An 18531-nucleotide genomic window follows, 5' to 3' on the forward strand; every position below is an offset into this window, starting at 1 on the left:
AATCAACTCGCTCACGTTACAGCCTCGCGACAGAATATCAGCAGGGTTTTGATGTGTTGGCACATAGCGCCATTTTCCATCAGACGTTAAATCCTGAATATCGGACACTCGATTTCCAACAAAGGTCGATAAGGTGACTGAGTGTTGTTGCAGCCAATGCAATACGAGCTGTGAGTCGCTCCAAAAATAAGATGTGATAGTGTGTTTACTGAATATGGCCTTGACTTTGTTATACAACTGAGAAAGTAGATGTGCGCCGCATAGTTCAAGCTTCGGAAGAGACTGTTTCTTCACTGGTGCTACTCTAGACTTAGAAGTGAACAATTTCACTGTGACCTGTCCAAGCGAATTCTCCGTGCGCACATAAACACAGCAGCCGTATGCCCGAATCGATGCGTCGCAAATTCCATGTATTTGAATGCTCCTAGTATCAGGCTGCAAACAAAAACGAGGTACCGCTAGTGACGACAGTGAATTCAGCGATTCCAAACACTTGCTCCATGCGTGGCTTAAATTCTGGGGGACAGACTCGTCCCAGTCGAGTTTCAAAAGCCACAACTCCTGAAGAATGATCTTAGAGACAATGACTAACGGTGATAGCAGACCGATTGGATCGAATAGCGACGACGCAGTAAACAAAATTGTTCATTTTGTGGTAGTGGGATAGACTTCCTTTGGATTAAATGTGAAACTAAATGCATCACTTCGTTGATGCCAAGTTACGCCGAGTGTGCTGCTGACTGAGTTTTCTGAAATGTTTAATTCCTTGGTAGATTCGTCTTCCATCACGCCTAGATGATTTGAATGCCACTTGCATAATGGAAACTGACCACGAGCGAGAGTTGATGTGATTTCAGTTTTTAGTTTGAAGAGTGTATCTATGTCATCAGCCCCACACAAAAGGTCATCAACATAAAATGCAGTTTTAACAGCAGCAGCCCCTAATGGCCATGCATCCTTACAATCCTCAGCCAAGTAATGCAAACTACGAGGTGCGAAAAAAGGGGCAGACGCAGTCCCATATGTCACTGTATTGAGTTGGTAGGTTTGAAGATCCGTATTTGGAGATGCTCGCAACAAAATGTACTGGAACTTTCTATCCTTCTCACTCACAAGTACCTGCCTGTACATTTTTGTGACGTCGGCTGTGATGCCGAACCTATGCATGCGGAACCGCAGCAATTGCAAGTACAACTCATCCTGAATGGTAGGGCCGACTAAAAGTAGATCGTTAAGTGACCTTTGAGATGTTGTACGGCAAGAGGCGTCAAAGACAACTCTGAGCTTCGTCGAGGTATTGCTTGGTTTCAGAACGAAATGGTGGGGTATATAATAATGCGGTTCTTCCAAGTTAGGATTCAGTACGAGGGACATATGGCCGAGACTTTCGTATTCCTGCATGAACGAAATATACTGCTAGCGAATTGCCGGTAGACGAGCGAGACGTCTCTCAATGGCAAAAAATCTAGTTCGAGCTGTATCGAAGGAACTTCCAAGACAACTTGGATCTTCTTGAAATGGCAAGCGAACGACAATCCGCCCACTGGCATCCTGATGTGTTGTGTCCCTGAAATGGTCCTCACAGCGACGATGATTTGGGAGCATTCTAGCGCTTAGATCGACAAATGAGTCCACTTTCCATAATTGCTGCAAATTCTTGTCGATCGACTCTTCTACAGTCGCCAAGCACAATGGTGGCTGTCTGTTATATTGCCGCTGGTACCTCCCAGCAACAACCCAACCAAAAAGAGTCTTCTGCAAAGTGGGAAGATTTGGACCAATGCGAATCTGGCCAACAGCTAGAGCTCCATAGAAGGCTTCGGTCCCCAGTAACAAATCAATACGTTTAGTCCTATAGAACGATTCGTCAGCCAATGGAGTGTTAGCTGTTCCAATTCGATATGTCGATCTCACTATCTGGCTGGTAGGCAATATGGGATGTCATTCCAAACTGGAGAGTGAGCTGATAGCCGGAAGTACGTGACTTAATAGAGGTAGTCGTACGAGCCTTCAAACTAGTAAGGGAGTCTCCTATACTGCGAATTCCAATGTGGTGTCTTTCACGACGAAGGCGAAGCTTTTGTGCAAAGGTTTCGGTTAAAAAATTAACCTGAGAACATGAATCAAGCAACGCTCTACCGAGTTTGTATTCACCTGTGGCATCCTTTACCAAAACCATAGCTGTTGCCAACAAAATTTGATCATCTGCTGCGATCTCCATATGAGAGTGTGAAGCAGCTTGATGAGCCGTTTGCCAGGAGGGTTGCGCTGGTTGGAGTACCGGTTCAGTAGTTGAAGATTGTCCTGCTGATGATTGGGGTGGCTGTTGCGGCTGAGAGTGATGCAAAGATGAATGATGATTCCGATTACAGGATCGGCAACGATGAGTCGATGAACATTGCGCCACTCTATGACCATTTCCAAGACAATTGATGCAGAGACCGAGGCGTTTTGCATTGTCGTACCGTTGGTTGCTGTTCATAGCCTTGAACTGAGCGCAATTAGAGATCTTATGGCCAGAACTAGAACAAAGTGTACAAGACGGATTAGTGATAGCAAACGACGAGTTTATTTGGTGATTAGAATGACGATTTGACTTATTGGATTCAGCCTTTCGTTGTGACGAAGTAGCAGCCGAGTTTCCAGACGAATGGAGAAACTGACAGTGGCGTTCCAAAAGCTGTGTGCATGCTAGCCAGGTTGGCAGAGTTTTGTAGTCCTGCGATTCCTTCCACTTGTTCCGAGTTTGCTGATCACACTTTTCCATTATAATGTATATAACCATAGCGTGAACAATGTTCTCAGGTTTGCCGATGGACTCCAGCGAGCTTAATATAGCGGATGCCTTATCCACTAGGCTGTGAAGCTGCTGACTGTTTGACCTTTCCACAGGTTGTAGTGCAAACAATGCCTCAATACCTTCTAAAAATATAAGAGTAGGATTATCAAAACGGCTTTTGAGTTTTGCTAGGGCCTTCGGATAGTTTTCGCTTGTAACCTGGAATGCCTGAATTGTATCTAATGCCGGCCCCGTGAGGCAGGTCAGCAAATAATTAAACTTTTCTATATTAGACAATCCAGACTCACGCACAACAATTTGCTCGAACGAGTGAATGAAATTCTTATAGTTTGCATATGATCCGTCGAAAGTGGGTAGCGACAACCTTGGTAACGATGACTTCACTGGCGGTGGGTGGTAGTCCGGCGCAACAATGCTGGCGTTCAGATCTCCTCCCATTTTTTCCTTTATGGCTAGCTTGATTGCTATGTATGTATCCTCCAAATCTGCCCGTCCTTCATCATTCGGACTAAGGTCTTCAATATTAGCTTGGACATTTAAAACATTCTTGAAATACGTTTCTAAGATGTTCAACCGATAGCGAAGCTCATCATTGCATATCGGGGTTTCCGATTTAGCATCTACCACAGATTTGATCCGAGTTATATTTCGTTTTATATTGCTCCGTTGGCGTTTTAAGTCTTCGAGCGTCGTCATTTTGTTGTGTAGTGTAATTACGCTGACACAGAACTAGAGCTTCCAAAAATAACAACAACAAAAAAACGCAGCAAGCAGCAGCAGCTAGAGCACAAATCCAACGGTGAAAGCAAAAGCAAAAGTTCCAGCAGCGGCAACGAAAGCAAAACGAAAGTGAAGCGGTGGAATTCCAATAGAAAGAATGCGTTGATCGATGGACCAAAGCAGGTAGCTGCAAAGCGAACGAACCGAGAATGCAAGCGCCGTTGAATTTGTTGTGGGTGACAAGCGAATGATAAAATTAAGCGAGAACGGCGAGAGCAAGGCGAGGACAACGATCCCACGATCTAGACGAACAATTCTGATACGGTTTTCGGAACTTTCGATTGCAGCTGCGAGACGAGCGAATGTTGTAATTGTTGCCTTTGTAGATTGCGATTAGTTTAATTGTTCACAGAAGAATTAACATAACACACATGCCCCACGTTGGGCGCCAAAATGTTTGTACACGGAGCGTTTTCCGCATTAATGTTAATTCACGGATGGGGGTGTGTTAGTTATACCCGATACTCAAAATGAGTATTGGGGTATATTAGATTTGTGGTAAAAGTGGATGTGTGTAACGTCCAGAATCCCATAAAGTATATATATTCTTGATCAGCATCAATAGCCGAGTCGATTGGGCCCTGTCTGTCTGTCTGTCTGTCCGTCTGTCCGTCTGTCCGTCTGTCCGTCCGTCCGTCTGTCCGTCTGTCCGTCCCCTTCAGCGCCTAGTGCTCAAAGACTATGAGAGCTAGAGCAACGATGTTTTGGATCCAGACTTCTGTGATATGTCACTGCTACAAAAATATTTCAAAACCTCGCCCCGCCCACTTCCGCCCCCACAAAGGACGAAAATCTGTGGCATCCACAATTTTAAAGATATGAGAAAACCAAAAACGTAGAATTGTAGAGAATGACCATATCTTTAAGACTGCGGAAGCTGAATTGGATCGTATTATTATTATAGCCAGCATCAAGAAAACAATTTCATTTTTTCTCGCCCTGTCTCTCTCTAACACACACGTAGCATAGCCGGCTTTGCTTAGAGTAAAACATTAGCGCCTAGATCTCAGAGACTATAAAAGCTAGAGCAACCAAATTTGGTATCCACACTCCTAATAATCGGACCGAGACAAGTTTGTTTCAAAATTTCGCCACACTCCCTTCCGCCCCCGCAAAAGTAGAAAATCTGAGGATATGCACAAATCTCAGAGACTATTAACGCTAGAGTAACCAAATTTGGTATCCGCACTCCTGTTAGATCTCACTATAAAACGTATATCTCAAAATTTCGCCCCACCCCCTTCCGCCCCCTAAAGGACGAAAATATGTTGCATCCACAATATTGCAGATTCGAGAAAACTAAAAACGCAGAATCATAGATAATGATCATATCTATCAGATTGCTGAATCTGGATCAGATCGGATCATTTTTATAGCCAAAAGTAGCAAAAAAATTGGCAGTGGCTACGCAGCTAAGCGCTCGCCCTCTCTATCTCTATCTCCATCTCCCTCTATCTCTCTGCCCTGCAAAAAATAAAAAAAACAACCCCCGGCAATGCAAGCCCTACACTAACTGCTGGCAGGCGATGTCTTTTTCTTTGTTTTACCCTCAACATTCTGACCAATACCCCTTTATCCAAAAAAGAGGGATACCCGCTGCCCCGATGCCCCTCTCTATTCAAACAAGCGCACCGCGTTGTCTGCTTGTCCACGTCTCAGTTCAATCACCCCCTCCCATATTAACAAATCAATCTGTCCCTTTGCCTACAAAGAGACTAAATAGAGAGAGACACACAGCATGCCCAGCAATATCACTTGTCCAAAGAGGAAGAGCAAGAGCAATGAACATACATAAATATGTAAATAAATAAATAAATAAACATTATATAGTATGTGTATATGCAGCTGTTTGAATGAGCCGTTATGGTTAGGTAGTGGAAGGGGGACCAGCGAATGCAAGTGTGAAACTGATATAAATGCCTATAGAAAGAATGAGAATTGTCTGTAAAAAACCGCGAAATCTGAACACCAGGGGCTCTCTCACTCTTTCCGCAAGCCAAAAAGAGGGAGAGAGCATCACCCAGGCCCAGGCAATATGTAAAAAATTTGTTAACCGTTACACGAAAATGTTTTCACTCCAAATATGCGTATGGAAGAAATGAGAAAAAAGCCGCTCCATTTTTTTGCGTTATTTGAGTTATTCTCTCAGTTCTCTGTCCTACACAGACAAGTGTTCTCTCAATAGAGCAAATGTCCATACATACAAAAGCTGAAAATGTCTAACAAGGTGACGTCATCACCACAGCTGCTCTCTTTCAGCGATTATCATACGGCACCTTATTGGTGAATTCACCTAGTATGTCTATTTGGAAAACATGAATTGAATTGTCCGTTTGTTCCGCATGCTTCTCTGCCCCACTCAGAAAAGAGTTCTCTCAACTGTCTGTTCACATCCTTACACATTTACATATGGATGCAAGTGTCTTTATTAACAAGATGACGTCATCACCACACTTGCTGTCTTTCGGCGATTATCATACGCCACCTTATTCGTGCATTCACCATGTAAGTCTCTTTCCGCATGCTTTGACTCCGTTCTCTCTTTCTTGAGTGACTTACTCGTAAAAAGACCGCGAAATCTCAATAGGCCGTGTTTCGGTGGGACCAGTTGATATCGAGCCAGGCAGAGCGATAGAGACTTTTTACCGATTACCGATTTCGAATTAAACCCATTCAAACTAGTTTAGCTTTTAACTTATTAAATAAAAGTAGTGTTTGTTTATTAAGGTATAGGGCCTTAGTTTTTCTGCGCCGATCGTTAGTTAGAAACTAATAACAGTTTCTAACTTTCGTCGTTGCTTCGCGCGCTTTTCGGTGCCTCTGCTGGCGTCACTGGAGGCTGAGGCCGGACGTCGCTGCCTGCATAGCGGCTGAGGACGGACGTCGCTGCTGCTCTCGCCAGGGGACGTCGCTGCCACCGATTGCTGACGCTTTGGGAAGTTAAAAGTTAATTTACATTAATTATATATAATATTATATAATATATAATATATGTATATATATATACATATATATTGAATTATATTGAATAATATAATATATTATTATATTATATTTCATTATTAGTTATATTATTATTATTTATTATATTGTATATATAATATATTGTTATATTATATATATATTGTTATATTATATTATATATTATTATAATTATTATTATTATTATATACATTGGTTATGAATTAGTGGACTGTATAATCGTTTATATCTTGAGCTTATTTATTATTTATTGATTATTTAATATTGGTGGTTATAGTACAATTATATTACAAGAATAGCGGGGGGTTCGATTCTGCGGCGGTACAAACTATGTGTGCGGGCGGCTTCGTCTCGAAGTTTCTACTGCATCAACTCCGCGACAAGAAGTCGAGCAAAAGGGAATTGAAAGATCACGCGATAAGACTCGACGCGACGGTTTCAATGCAAAACAACGGAACGCATCGCTGTGTGCGTGTGCAGCTGCGGGTCTGGCCATGCGTGTGAGAACATTACAGCTATGTTCTGGACCCGAGTAAACAACAACACAGCTATGCGCGTAAAAATAGTTACTTAGGCGGTGTACTACAATCATGAGCGTGTAAATAGGTCAATCGCAATATACATGTAAAAACTACGAGGCTCATTTCTCACCATACCGGCCCCCCTGAACGACTGTTCAGAACAAGGGAAGCACAGCAAGTTTGGTAATAGGCCTCTTGTACACTCCTCGGGCGGTTTTGACGGTGACCACTCGAACCCTCTCGTCTTGGCCAGGATGAACTTCGGTGATTCGCCCAAGCAGCCACTTGCTAGGCGGTTGATTTGGCTCCTTCAGTACCACAAGAGTGTCCACGGTTATGTCGTTGGACTCCTGCTGCCATTTCGTGCGAGGTTGCAAGGAAGTAAGGTATTCCAGATTCCAACGTTTCCAGAATCCTTGAACCTTGGCTTGCAGTTGTCTCCAACGCTGCAGTCTGTTAATGTTGACGTCTAACAAGGACGGCTCCGGCACCGACATGTGAGGTTGACCTGTAAGAAAATGAGCGGGGGTAAGGGGATCCAAGCTGTGATCGCTGGGCGCGCACAGTGGGCGAGAGTTGAGTAACCCTTCAATCTGAGTTAAAATTGTTGAATATTCCTCGAAGGTTAACGCACTGCTACCAATTACTCGGCGAAGGTGGAGTTTGATAGATCGTACGCCTGTTTCCCAAAGACCTCCAAAGTGCCGGGCAGATGGCGGAATGAAGTGCCAGTTGATGTCCTGACTCGTCAGAAAATTAGCAATTTCCTCGTCTGGACTTTGAGATACAGCTATCCGTTGCATCTCCGTTAGCTCCTTTCTGGCTCCATGGAATGTTGTGCCATTGTCCGAGTACAAGTCGGATATAGGGCCACGTCGAGACCAAAAACGTTTGAAAGCGGCGATAAATGCAGGAGTCGTCAAATCACTGACGAGCTCGATATGAATTGCTTTGGTGGACAGACAAACAAAGATGGCAAACCAAGCTTTGCCAAACTTCGGTGTCCGACCTGCTGATGTCTTGATGGTAGCTGGTCCAGCGTAATCCAATCCAGAATGTAGAAAGCAGCGGGTGGGCTGAACGCGAACGGCGGGAAGATCAGCCATGAGCTGTGTACTCGTTCCTTTGCGCTGGAGGAAGCATATCTTGCAGTTGAATACAATTTTGCGGACTATGTTACGGGCTCCCAGGATCCAATACTTCTGTCTCAACGTGTGAAACATAAACTCGACTCCAGCGTGTAACGATGTGACGTGCTGGTGTCTAGCTATTAAAACAGCGACTGGTGATTCCTTTGGAAGAAGTATGGGATGTTTTGCGTCATAGGTTGTCATCGAGTTTCCAATGCGTCCTCCTACGCGCAGAATTCCTTGGTCGTCAACAAATGGAGTGTAGTGAATCAACTTGGATTTTTGAGAAAGGGCTTGTCCAGTGCTCAGCTGTCTGTACTCCACTTGGAAGAACTCCATCTGGACATGTTTGATTACCCTAGAGCGGACATATTGAAGCTCCCATGACGATAAAAATGATGACAGGCGGTCCTTGCAACGAAGACGATGTACGAACCGAAAGCAATAGCTAAGTGTCCGCAAGAGATGTGACCAGGAGGACGCTTTGTTGATCATACAGTTAAGATCATTTCCTTCATTGGAAATGTGTAGATTAACTTGGGGCTTGACCTTTACTTCCATCCGCTCAGCGTCCTCAGTCGACAGTGCGAACTTGGCCTTAGCAGGTGGCCAATTGCGATGTGATTGGGAAAGCCACGGTGGTCCCTTCCACCACAGTTGATGTTCCACCAGATCCTTTGGTAGAAGTCCGCGTGATGCACAGTCCGCGGGATTGTCCTCAGTGCGAATGTGGGCAGCTACGTGGCAGCAGCTACGTGGGCAAGCTTCTAGAATCTCAGCCGTGCGATTACAAACATAAGTGTTCCAAGTCCGTGGGGGTGATGAGAGCCAATGTAGTACAATTTCGGAGTCTGACCAACACGAAGTATCGAGCCGTGGGATGGAGATAGGTTTGATGGGTGCCACCCGGGTTTTTGCGGCGATCAGTGTTACAGCGTAGGCATTATTGACTCTCACGCGACTGTAGATGACAGCGGCGTATGCATGAGATGACGCATCGGCGAATCCATGCAGCTCCGTTGCTTGAAGTGGCGAGGATAGGTAGCGGGGTATGCGACAGCTTTCCAGTAAATGAACTTCGGCTACAAACTGTTGCCACCGTGCGCATAGCTGCGCGAGTAGTGGTTCGTTCCAATCGACCGAGCTCAGCCAACTATAAATGTCCTGTGGCAGTGTGGACCCCATCGGAGGGGCAGATTCCTTGAACGGGTATTGGACGATGTACACGCCATCGTTTCTGCGGGCGTGCGTATGAACGAAGTGTTGCTCAGCGGGATCACTAGCATCAATGGTAGCGTCACTTGGTTGAACTCGTTCCATGTCCATGAACGATCGAACCAAAGTGTCCAGATCCTCGTGCGCGTGATGTGCTAGTGCGTGGTTGTGAGCATCACTACTGAGATGGTAGCTGCCTGTAATGACCCAACCAAAATTAGTATGAAGTGCAATAGGATATTCAGAACCAAACTCTTTGCGTTGTCCAGTGTACAAGTTCCAAAGCTGATCAGCTCCTAAGATCACGTCGATTTCGCCTGGTTTACCAAATGTAGGGTCCGCTAAGGGTAGATCACGAATCCTTTTCCACATCGGTGTGTTAGACTCGATCCTCTGGGCTGGAATCGAGGAGGTTAAAGTGTTCATAATCAGACCTGTTACCACCACTGAGGCCGAGCTTGTGCGGGAGAGCAGCGTGAATGTGGCGCGACCTCTAGTAACCCCAGCAGGATTTGCGCCTAGACCAACCACTGGTATACGAGCGTGGGTGTGCGGCAAACCAATTCGTTGAATAAATGATTCGGCGACCATCGTTATAGTCGAACCAGTATCCAACAGTATCCTGCAGGTGGTTTCGTTGCCCCAGGAGTCGACTATAGTGGCCAAAATCGTTGGCAATATGGCCTGACTCTTGGCCACGAATTTCCTCTCCAATGTATGATGGCTGACCACGGCAGGATCAGCGTCAGCAGGGAAACTGGACGAGCGGACGGGTGAGTCAGCGGAGTTATTGACATCAGCGGAAGCCGTGACAGAGCGTATGTCCTCTGGATGAACAAGAGTGTGGTGCCTCAGCTTACACAGACGGCACGTGTTTGTGGAATTACACTCCTTGACTTGATGAGATCGGCTTAGACAATTGAAGCACAAATGACCATCCCTTGCGAACTTGCGGCGGTCCACAACATCCAGAGCCTTGAATTGAGTGCACGCATAAAGGCTGTGTTGCTCGTGACAATATACACAATCACGAGCAGACGTATTTGGCACGTCCACATGATGAGAAATTGCACGACGTTTATTCAGCACCGTGTGTGTATCCTGGATTAGCTTTGGATCTTGACAAGACTCAAGTGCATCGCAACGGGCGAAGACAAAGCCGAACAGGTCATTTATGGTCACATTTTCCTTGCACGATTCACTGGAGGTGGCCCACGCTTCCTTGCATTCCGGGTCTAACTTTGAGAGCAAGATATGGATTAGCCACACATCGCGGCTGTCGCAGCTCAGCGCATGTAGACCACGTATACTTTCGTCAGCGGTGTCGACTATCTTACGCAACTCGGCGATGTTTGAACCCTTTGCGGTTGGCAACGAAAGAAAGTTTTGAATGAACGAACGAGCAATCAGTGACTTCTTGTTGTAGCGATTTTCGAGCCTCTCCCATGCGTCCTGGTAATTGGCATCCGATACGGGAATATGTTTTATCAGAGACAACGCTTCACCATCCAGATAGGATTTCAAATAATGAAACTTTTGGCACTTGGACAGACTACTCTTCTTGTCGACTGAGCCTAAGAACAAGTCACTAAACTGACACCAATCCTCGTATCTGCCCGAAAACGTCGGAATGCGTATTTTCTCGAACTGCAGCTCTGTGGTTCCCGATGAGTCCCGAATCCTCTCCAGAAGTTGAGTTTGTCCCTCAAATAAGCGTTCCACAGTGGTCGATAGCAGTAGATTTGAGTTGTCGTGCTCAGTCTCGTGACTGCTCCGGTCACGTATGGCTTCAGTGAAGATACTATGCGCACTAAAGAACCTTTTCTCATATTCGGGGATGTCCAAATCCGGATCCACGTATTCCTCTTCATCATTATATTGGACCAGCTCTTCAGACAGCTCCATAAAGCGGTTGAAAGTTGCAACAAGTCGGTCCAACTTGTGCTCTAATGTTTGCACAGAAGTACATGACTGTACAAACTCTTGAGCCTCCGCAGCCACGCGAGTTAATTGGGATTTGCAGGCCCCACGTTGCTGAATTAGACGATGCACTAGGGCCTTCATGGCAAACAGCGGGTAACGGTATCACTCAATATGTATATGTATAAATAAACTCAAACGCGGAAATCCGGCTCGAAGGACCAATTTTTGTTATGGTTATGAATTAGTGGACTGTATAATCGTTTATATCTTGAGCTTATTTATTATTTATTGATTATTTAATATTGGTGGTTATAGTACAATTATATTACAAGAATAGCGGGGGGTTCGATTCTGCGGCGGTACAAACTATGTGTGCGGGCGGCTTCGTCTCGAAGTTTCTACTGCATCAACTCCGCGACAAGAAGTCGAGCAAAAGGGAATTGAAAGATCACGCGATAAGACTCGACGCGACGGTTTCAATGCAAAACAACGGAACGCATCGCTGTGTGCGTGTGCAGCTGCGGGTCTGGCCATGCGTGTGAGAACATTACAGCTATGTTCTGGACCCGAGTAAACAACAACACAGCTATGCGCGTAAAAATAGTTACTTAGGCGGTGTACTACAATCATGAGCGTGTAAATAGGTCAATCGCAATATACATGTAAAAACTACGAGGCTCATTTCTCACCAACATATAGTTAAATATCCGCAACTCGATTTTAAGTTTTTAAAAAAGACTTTTATTTTACAACTTAAATATCTTTATGTCACAAGATTTAAATGAATTCCCCGACTTGACTTTGGGTCTGCTTGTCTCAAACGGAACTGATCTCTCTGCTGCTGGCTAGTTTCCATGAGCCCTTCTCTGGGAACTCCCGACTCTGGCTTCGGGCGTTGCTTTCCTCGGCTGCATCTTCGTGTCGGTGGCGTACGTGCCTGGATCGATATTTGGGGATGCGTCGGCTTTGATGAAAGGCATCCACTGCTGGCGATCGGTGTTGCATTACATGACGGAGCTAGGAATGTGATACTCCTTGGTTTTATGTCTAGCTTTGATTGGTCCTCATGAGTGGCGTGATTCTAAAGAATCGATTTCTCGACAGTGGCGTGATTCTAATGTTGATGAAACAATGTGGTCCATTGTTTATATTATGGGGGGCCCTAGCTTGGAGTATGGGAAGAAACAGTTATTGATTCTTGAGTGGGGTCCTGTTACTTGTGTGGATGGGGTGGATGAATTGTACATAAACATAATGTGTATGGGATGTGGGGAATTATGGATTTGTCACTATATATATATTATATATTTACTATATAGTTTTTCTTATTTTTTTTATCATGCCTCGTAAGAATAAGATATCTGCTTTGCAGCTGTCTCAGAGACGCAAATTTAGATACAGATCTAATAGAGATAGAAATTCAGAAAATTTAGAAAATTTAGAAATTGTTGAAAATGTAATAGATGCAGACCCTGAGTTCGTTGAACCAGTTAGAAACCAAGAGCTAGAGACGGAGGGACCAAATCAAGAGACTGCTTGGCAGGTTTCCGGTGTAGGTCAGGAAGAGCAGGCAGCCATCCCTGGTGAACAGGTAGAGAATACTGTAGGCAATAGTGATGGCATAAATGCACAGAATAAAGGACAAGTGTCCGTGCGTCAGTCCGTACGTTTACGGAACCAACATGTAGAGAATATAGAAGAAAGAGTAGAACTGAGAACACGACAGGGGCAAGTGGCCAACACTGAGCGTCGGTTCAAACGGAGACGGAGCCAAAGGTATAGGGCTACAAAGCAGGCACAAAATACCGCCGAACATGTACTGAGACGAACAGACGCACAGATTAGACACGAGGAGCAAGTGGCCGATACTGTGCGTCGGTCCAGACGAAGACAGGACTCGGACTATAGGGCACGAGAGCAAGAACAGAATACAGGAGAACATATAGTTAGGCGAACAGACGCACAGATTAGACATGAGGAGCAAGTGGCCGATACTGTGTGTCGGTCCAGACGTAGACAGGACTTGGACTATAGGACAAGAGAGCAGGAACAAAACACTGTAGAACATATAGTTAGGCGCACAGACGCACAGATTAGACACGAGGAGCAAGTGGCCAATACTGTGCGTCGGTCCAGACGTAGACAGGACTTGGACTATAGGGCACGAGAGCAGGAACAAAACACTGTAGAACATATAGTTAGGCGCACAGACGCACAGATTATACACGAGGAGCAAGTGGCCAATACTGTGCGTCGGTCCAGACGTAGACAGGACTTGGACTATAGGACAAGAGAGCAGGAACGGAACACAGAGAGGCGACAACGCATACGTTTAAATAATGAAAGGAGACGCATGTTAGAAAGAGAGCAGGATAGAGTTCGCAGGGTCCAAGAACGGAGCTTAGTAGATCGTAGGCGTATCTCGCGAGCGCGAGACACTCTGGCACGACAAGCTGCTCGTGCCGCAGCACGACAGTTAGAAATTGATGCTGCCAGAACTGCTAGTCAGAGAGTAAGCCAATATAGGAGCGATAGCAGCAATAGAGTTGAGCAAAATTTAAGAAACGCCTCCCGAATGCAGCAGGAACGAGCAAATATCTCCCAGGAAGATAGGGCTCAGATAGAACCCAGAATCAGGCTTAGTGGCCTAGAAGCTCTGAAAGTAGTTTATAACAGGAATGTAAAGCTGGGTCCTGATCAGGTTTGCCTTTCTTGCAAAGGCCTGTGGTTCCCCAAACAAATTTGTAAGATTCCTCGCGTCCTTTTAGAAAGTGATTGCGAGTTTAGTGGTGAAATTTTCGCTCTTGAAAGCCTTTTAGAATTCCCTTCTGATTGCCCAACATTAAAATTCTGCAGAACATGTCATAGCAACCTTAAGAAGCGTATAAAGCCTAAGCTTTTCTTCAATGAATTAGATTTCCCCATGCTGCCCGACTGCTTAAAGGGGCTTACTCCATTAGAGGAACGACTGATTTCTCCTCGACTTCCATTTATGATAATTAAGCCTATATTGCCTGGGGGGCGAGGTCAAAATGCCATTAAAGGGGCAGTGGTAAACGTCCCTATTTCGGTAAGCGATATCGTGAAGGAGCTTCCACGAGCTTTCCATGAAGCCCAGGTAATTCAGCTCCACCTCAAACGCAGAAAAGAGTATCTTCATGCTTTCATGGCTGAAACCATTAGACCTTCCAAAATTTTTGAAGCACTTCGTTATTTAGTTACCACAGATTTGTATAAAAAGCATAATGTTGTAGTTAACGAGCAATGGATCTCTGGTTTCACATCCGATATTGTTCCTTTCGTAGCATCTCAAGCAGACGCAGCCTTTTTAGAAAGTATGCAGAATAGAGATAGGAATGTAGATACGGAGCCGGCCCATCCCGACGAGGAAGTAGAAGCCGAAGAGCTCAACCCTGGAGGTCAGGAAACTCTGCTTGAAAACAACATACCATTTGATGATAGGATTATCAAGATCGCACCAGGTCAAGGCCAACGACCTCTCGACATGATTCTAGACATTGACTCGGAAGAGTTATCCTTTCCCACAATTTATGCAGGCGCCAAAAGACAATCTTCGCAAAGTTTTACAACCATTGTTAGATCAGAGCTTCGAAATGTAGATAGGAGAGGTTGTAGAACTGACAAACTATTCTTCAATTATAAGAAGTTAGAACTCATTAAGATTCGAAATAATATTTCAATCTGCTTACGTAAGCGGAGCACTTCCAGTGCAGTAACGGCAGCTAACGCTCTTAATGAGAATTTCATAGGGGGGCTTATTAACCACGATGAGGGATATAGGGTTCTTCGCGATATTCGATCGTCTCCGGCTCACTGGGAGGATGAAAAGAAAAAGGTTATGGCCATGATTCGTCAGTTCGGCCTTCCGACTTTTTTCATTACTCTGTCTGCTGCTGAAACGCGGTGGCCAGAGTTGCTTGTTTTGCTCAAAAAAAACGTAGATAGGGAGATCATTAGCGAAGAAGAAGCAATGAATCTACCCTACACCGAAAAGGAGCGTCTTATCAGGGCAGATCCAGTTACTTGTGCTAGGTATTTCGATTATAGGTATCGCGAGATTTTAAAAGTTATGAGGAATCGGGAGGGCATTTTCGGAGAAAACTTCGTCATAAAATATTATTGGCGTGTTGAATTCCAACAAAGAGGTTCCCCCATATTCACGGCATGTTTTGGCTGAAAGATGCCCCAGCAGTGGACTTAACCAATACAGAGTCAATTTCAACAGTTATAGCCTTCATTAACAAACATATTACAGTAGATGTCACAGACTCTCAATTAGCTCCGTTTGTTGAATACCAAAAGCATCGGCATAAGGACATGTCATGTCTTAAAAAAGCCAATAAAAGTGGAAAAAAGGTTTGTAGATTCGGTATTCCATACCCTCCAATGCCCCAAACGGAGATATTGAGTCCACTGCCGGAGGAAACTCCAAACCTTGATTTTCACCAAGGACATTTTAAGAAAATTCAAGACCTACTAAATTCTGATCAATCCTCTGATATGATTGATCACTTGAGCATATTTGAGAACTTTCTTTCGCACGAACAAGTGAGCCTCAATTACGAGGACTACAAATATGCAATTTCTTCTGGTTTAAAGAAACCACACATTTTTCTAAAAAGGTCATTTGCTGAGATTTGCGTTAATGCTTATAATAAACACATCTGTTTGTACACGGAGCGTTTTCCGCATTAATGTTAATTCACGGATGGGGGTGTGTTAGTTTTTTCTGCAAACGAATCAAAGTCTATACAAGAAAGAGAAAAGTCGATCGATCCAGTTGAGTATTAGGGAATAACTATTTATTACAAATCTTAGTGCTTGAGTACTGGGCATAAGAGAGAGAATGCAGTGGTGAATTTTGTACAATTATGGTGAGAGTAAATACAAAAAGTGAGCGTAGGCTCTCTATTTTACGAGGGTCATTTGAATACTTGTTCCTTAAAGGAGTTTGACCGAACAACATCCTTTAAATGCAAAGGGCCAATATGGATATCCAATACATTTTGGACCCTTATGCATGCTGTAGCTATATAATAAATTATATAAATAAAACCCAAAGGGGTATTTCAAAGCTTATGCGCGAGGCGGCAAAAGAAGTTCAAGGGGGCAATTACACGATTAGACAAAAGCTACAGCATATTGGTCACAAATTTATTTCTGGTACTGAGATATCTGCTCAGGAAGCCGTATATTGTTGTCTAGGCATTCCGTTGTCCGGAACTAGCAACAAATGTGTTCAAGTAAATACTTTCCCTCCAGAGCACCGAGTTCGAATGCTCAAATCCACAAGCATCCTACAAAATATGCATCAGGAGTCCACTGACATATTCGTCAAAGGATTGCTGGAGCGGTATGAACAAAGACCAACTGATCTTGAGGGCCTGTGTCTAGCCGATTTTGCAGCAAATTATGAATTTTTTAAAAGCGCGAAAAGAACCTGCCAAAATAGAGATGATGAAGAGGACGAAGAAAATGAGGCACAAGTAGAAGTTTTTATCCCTCTCCGCGATAATAGTGGTTTTATTAGGGAAAGAACTAAGCCGTCCATTTTAAAATATAAATACAGATAGGTCAAACTATTTTAGAGCATTAGCTATGCTGTTTTATCCGTGGAGAGATGAAGAGAAAGATTTAATGAGCGTAAATTGCGAGGATCTTTATAATAATAATCAGGATTTGGTAAATTCAAATTTCCAAAAATTCAATGCATTAGGAGATTTGGAAGACGCGCTTAGGAGGGCCATGGAAGCCGAAGAGAATAGGGAGGAAGGTGAAGAGGTAGTTGATGAGGCAATTGCTGAGGAGTTTAGGGCTCTAGCGATTCCAGAAATAAGTTCCCAGATAAATGTTTTGAACTTGAACGACCAGGCAGCGGATCAAGATAGAAGTATTCGATTAATTAAGCTCCTCCTATTGTTTCCCTTAATATTTTAGCTAATTTGATTAGATCGCTTAATTTGAAGCAAATTCTGCATAATGTGAGAAATAAGGTAGTTTTTAATGAGTTTGTAGGTGGCGGCGCAGGCGTCGGCAAGAGTAGAACCATATCTACAATTTTTCAGACCATTTCCCAGGAGTTTAATCGTAGACCAGGATCTAACCCAGAAACTGTTAAAGTTCTGCTGTGTGCTCCCACAGGAAAAGCTGCATTTGGTATTGGAGGTGCCACACTTCACTCAATGTTTTCTTTACCTCTCAACCAATCCAACCATGCTTTTAAACAATTGGGTCCAGATTTGTTAAATACCTTGCGTTCAAGATTTATTGATCTTAAAATTCTTATAATTGACGAAATTTCTATGGTCGGTGAAAAAATGTTTTCATATTTGGATATGCGCCTAAAACAAATATTTTCAAGGCCCGAGAGTCCTTTCGGTGGCATTTCTGTTATCGTGTTTGGCGATCTAAGGCAGTTATGTCCAGTAGGTGATCGTTGGATATTCAAATCCTCATCAGGAGCGCATAATCCATACAGTGCGATAGTTGGCTCTAGTCTCTGGGATGGCTTCAAGTTTTTCGAACTTACAGAGATAATGCGACAGCGAGATGACCAACCTTTTGCAACCGCACTAAATAACATGGCATCGGCCGTAATGACGTCAGAAAATATTCAATTGCTTAGGGACCGAATAGTTCACGGCAGTGAAGCACCAAGAGATGCGATCCACTTATTTTATAGCAATAGCGAGACAGATAAGTACAATAAGGAGAAGCTATCATCGATTATGACTGCAGAATATACTTCAATAGCTTTAGACTCCATCAAAGCCGAGCATCTTAACCCAGACATCAAAACAAAATATCTGGACTCTGTTAAGAGTTTCAAAACTTCGAATACACAAGGCTTGTGCACTTCATTGGTTCTCAAAACCACGGCTAAATATATGATGACAGTCAATGTAGATACATCAGATGGTCTTGTTAACGGAGCCACTGGTGTTTTAATGCAGATAGATCTCAGCTCATCCAATACTCCCGAACTTCTTTGGATACATTTTCTCGAGGAAAGCGTAGGAGTTAACGCACGGTCAAAGCGCAGCCATAGTAACGAATCTTCTTGGACCCCAGTTCAGAAAACTACAAAAAGTTTTCAATACCATCAAAATGAACAAGTTACTATTGACCGAAAACAGTTTCCGATTGTAGCTGCTGAAGC

This window comes from Drosophila miranda, chromosome XR (genome assembly GCF_003369915.1).
Source record: "Drosophila miranda strain MSH22 chromosome XR, D.miranda_PacBio2.1, whole genome shotgun sequence".
In the NCBI taxonomy this organism is placed as follows: domain Eukaryota; kingdom Metazoa; phylum Arthropoda; class Insecta; order Diptera; family Drosophilidae; genus Drosophila; species Drosophila miranda.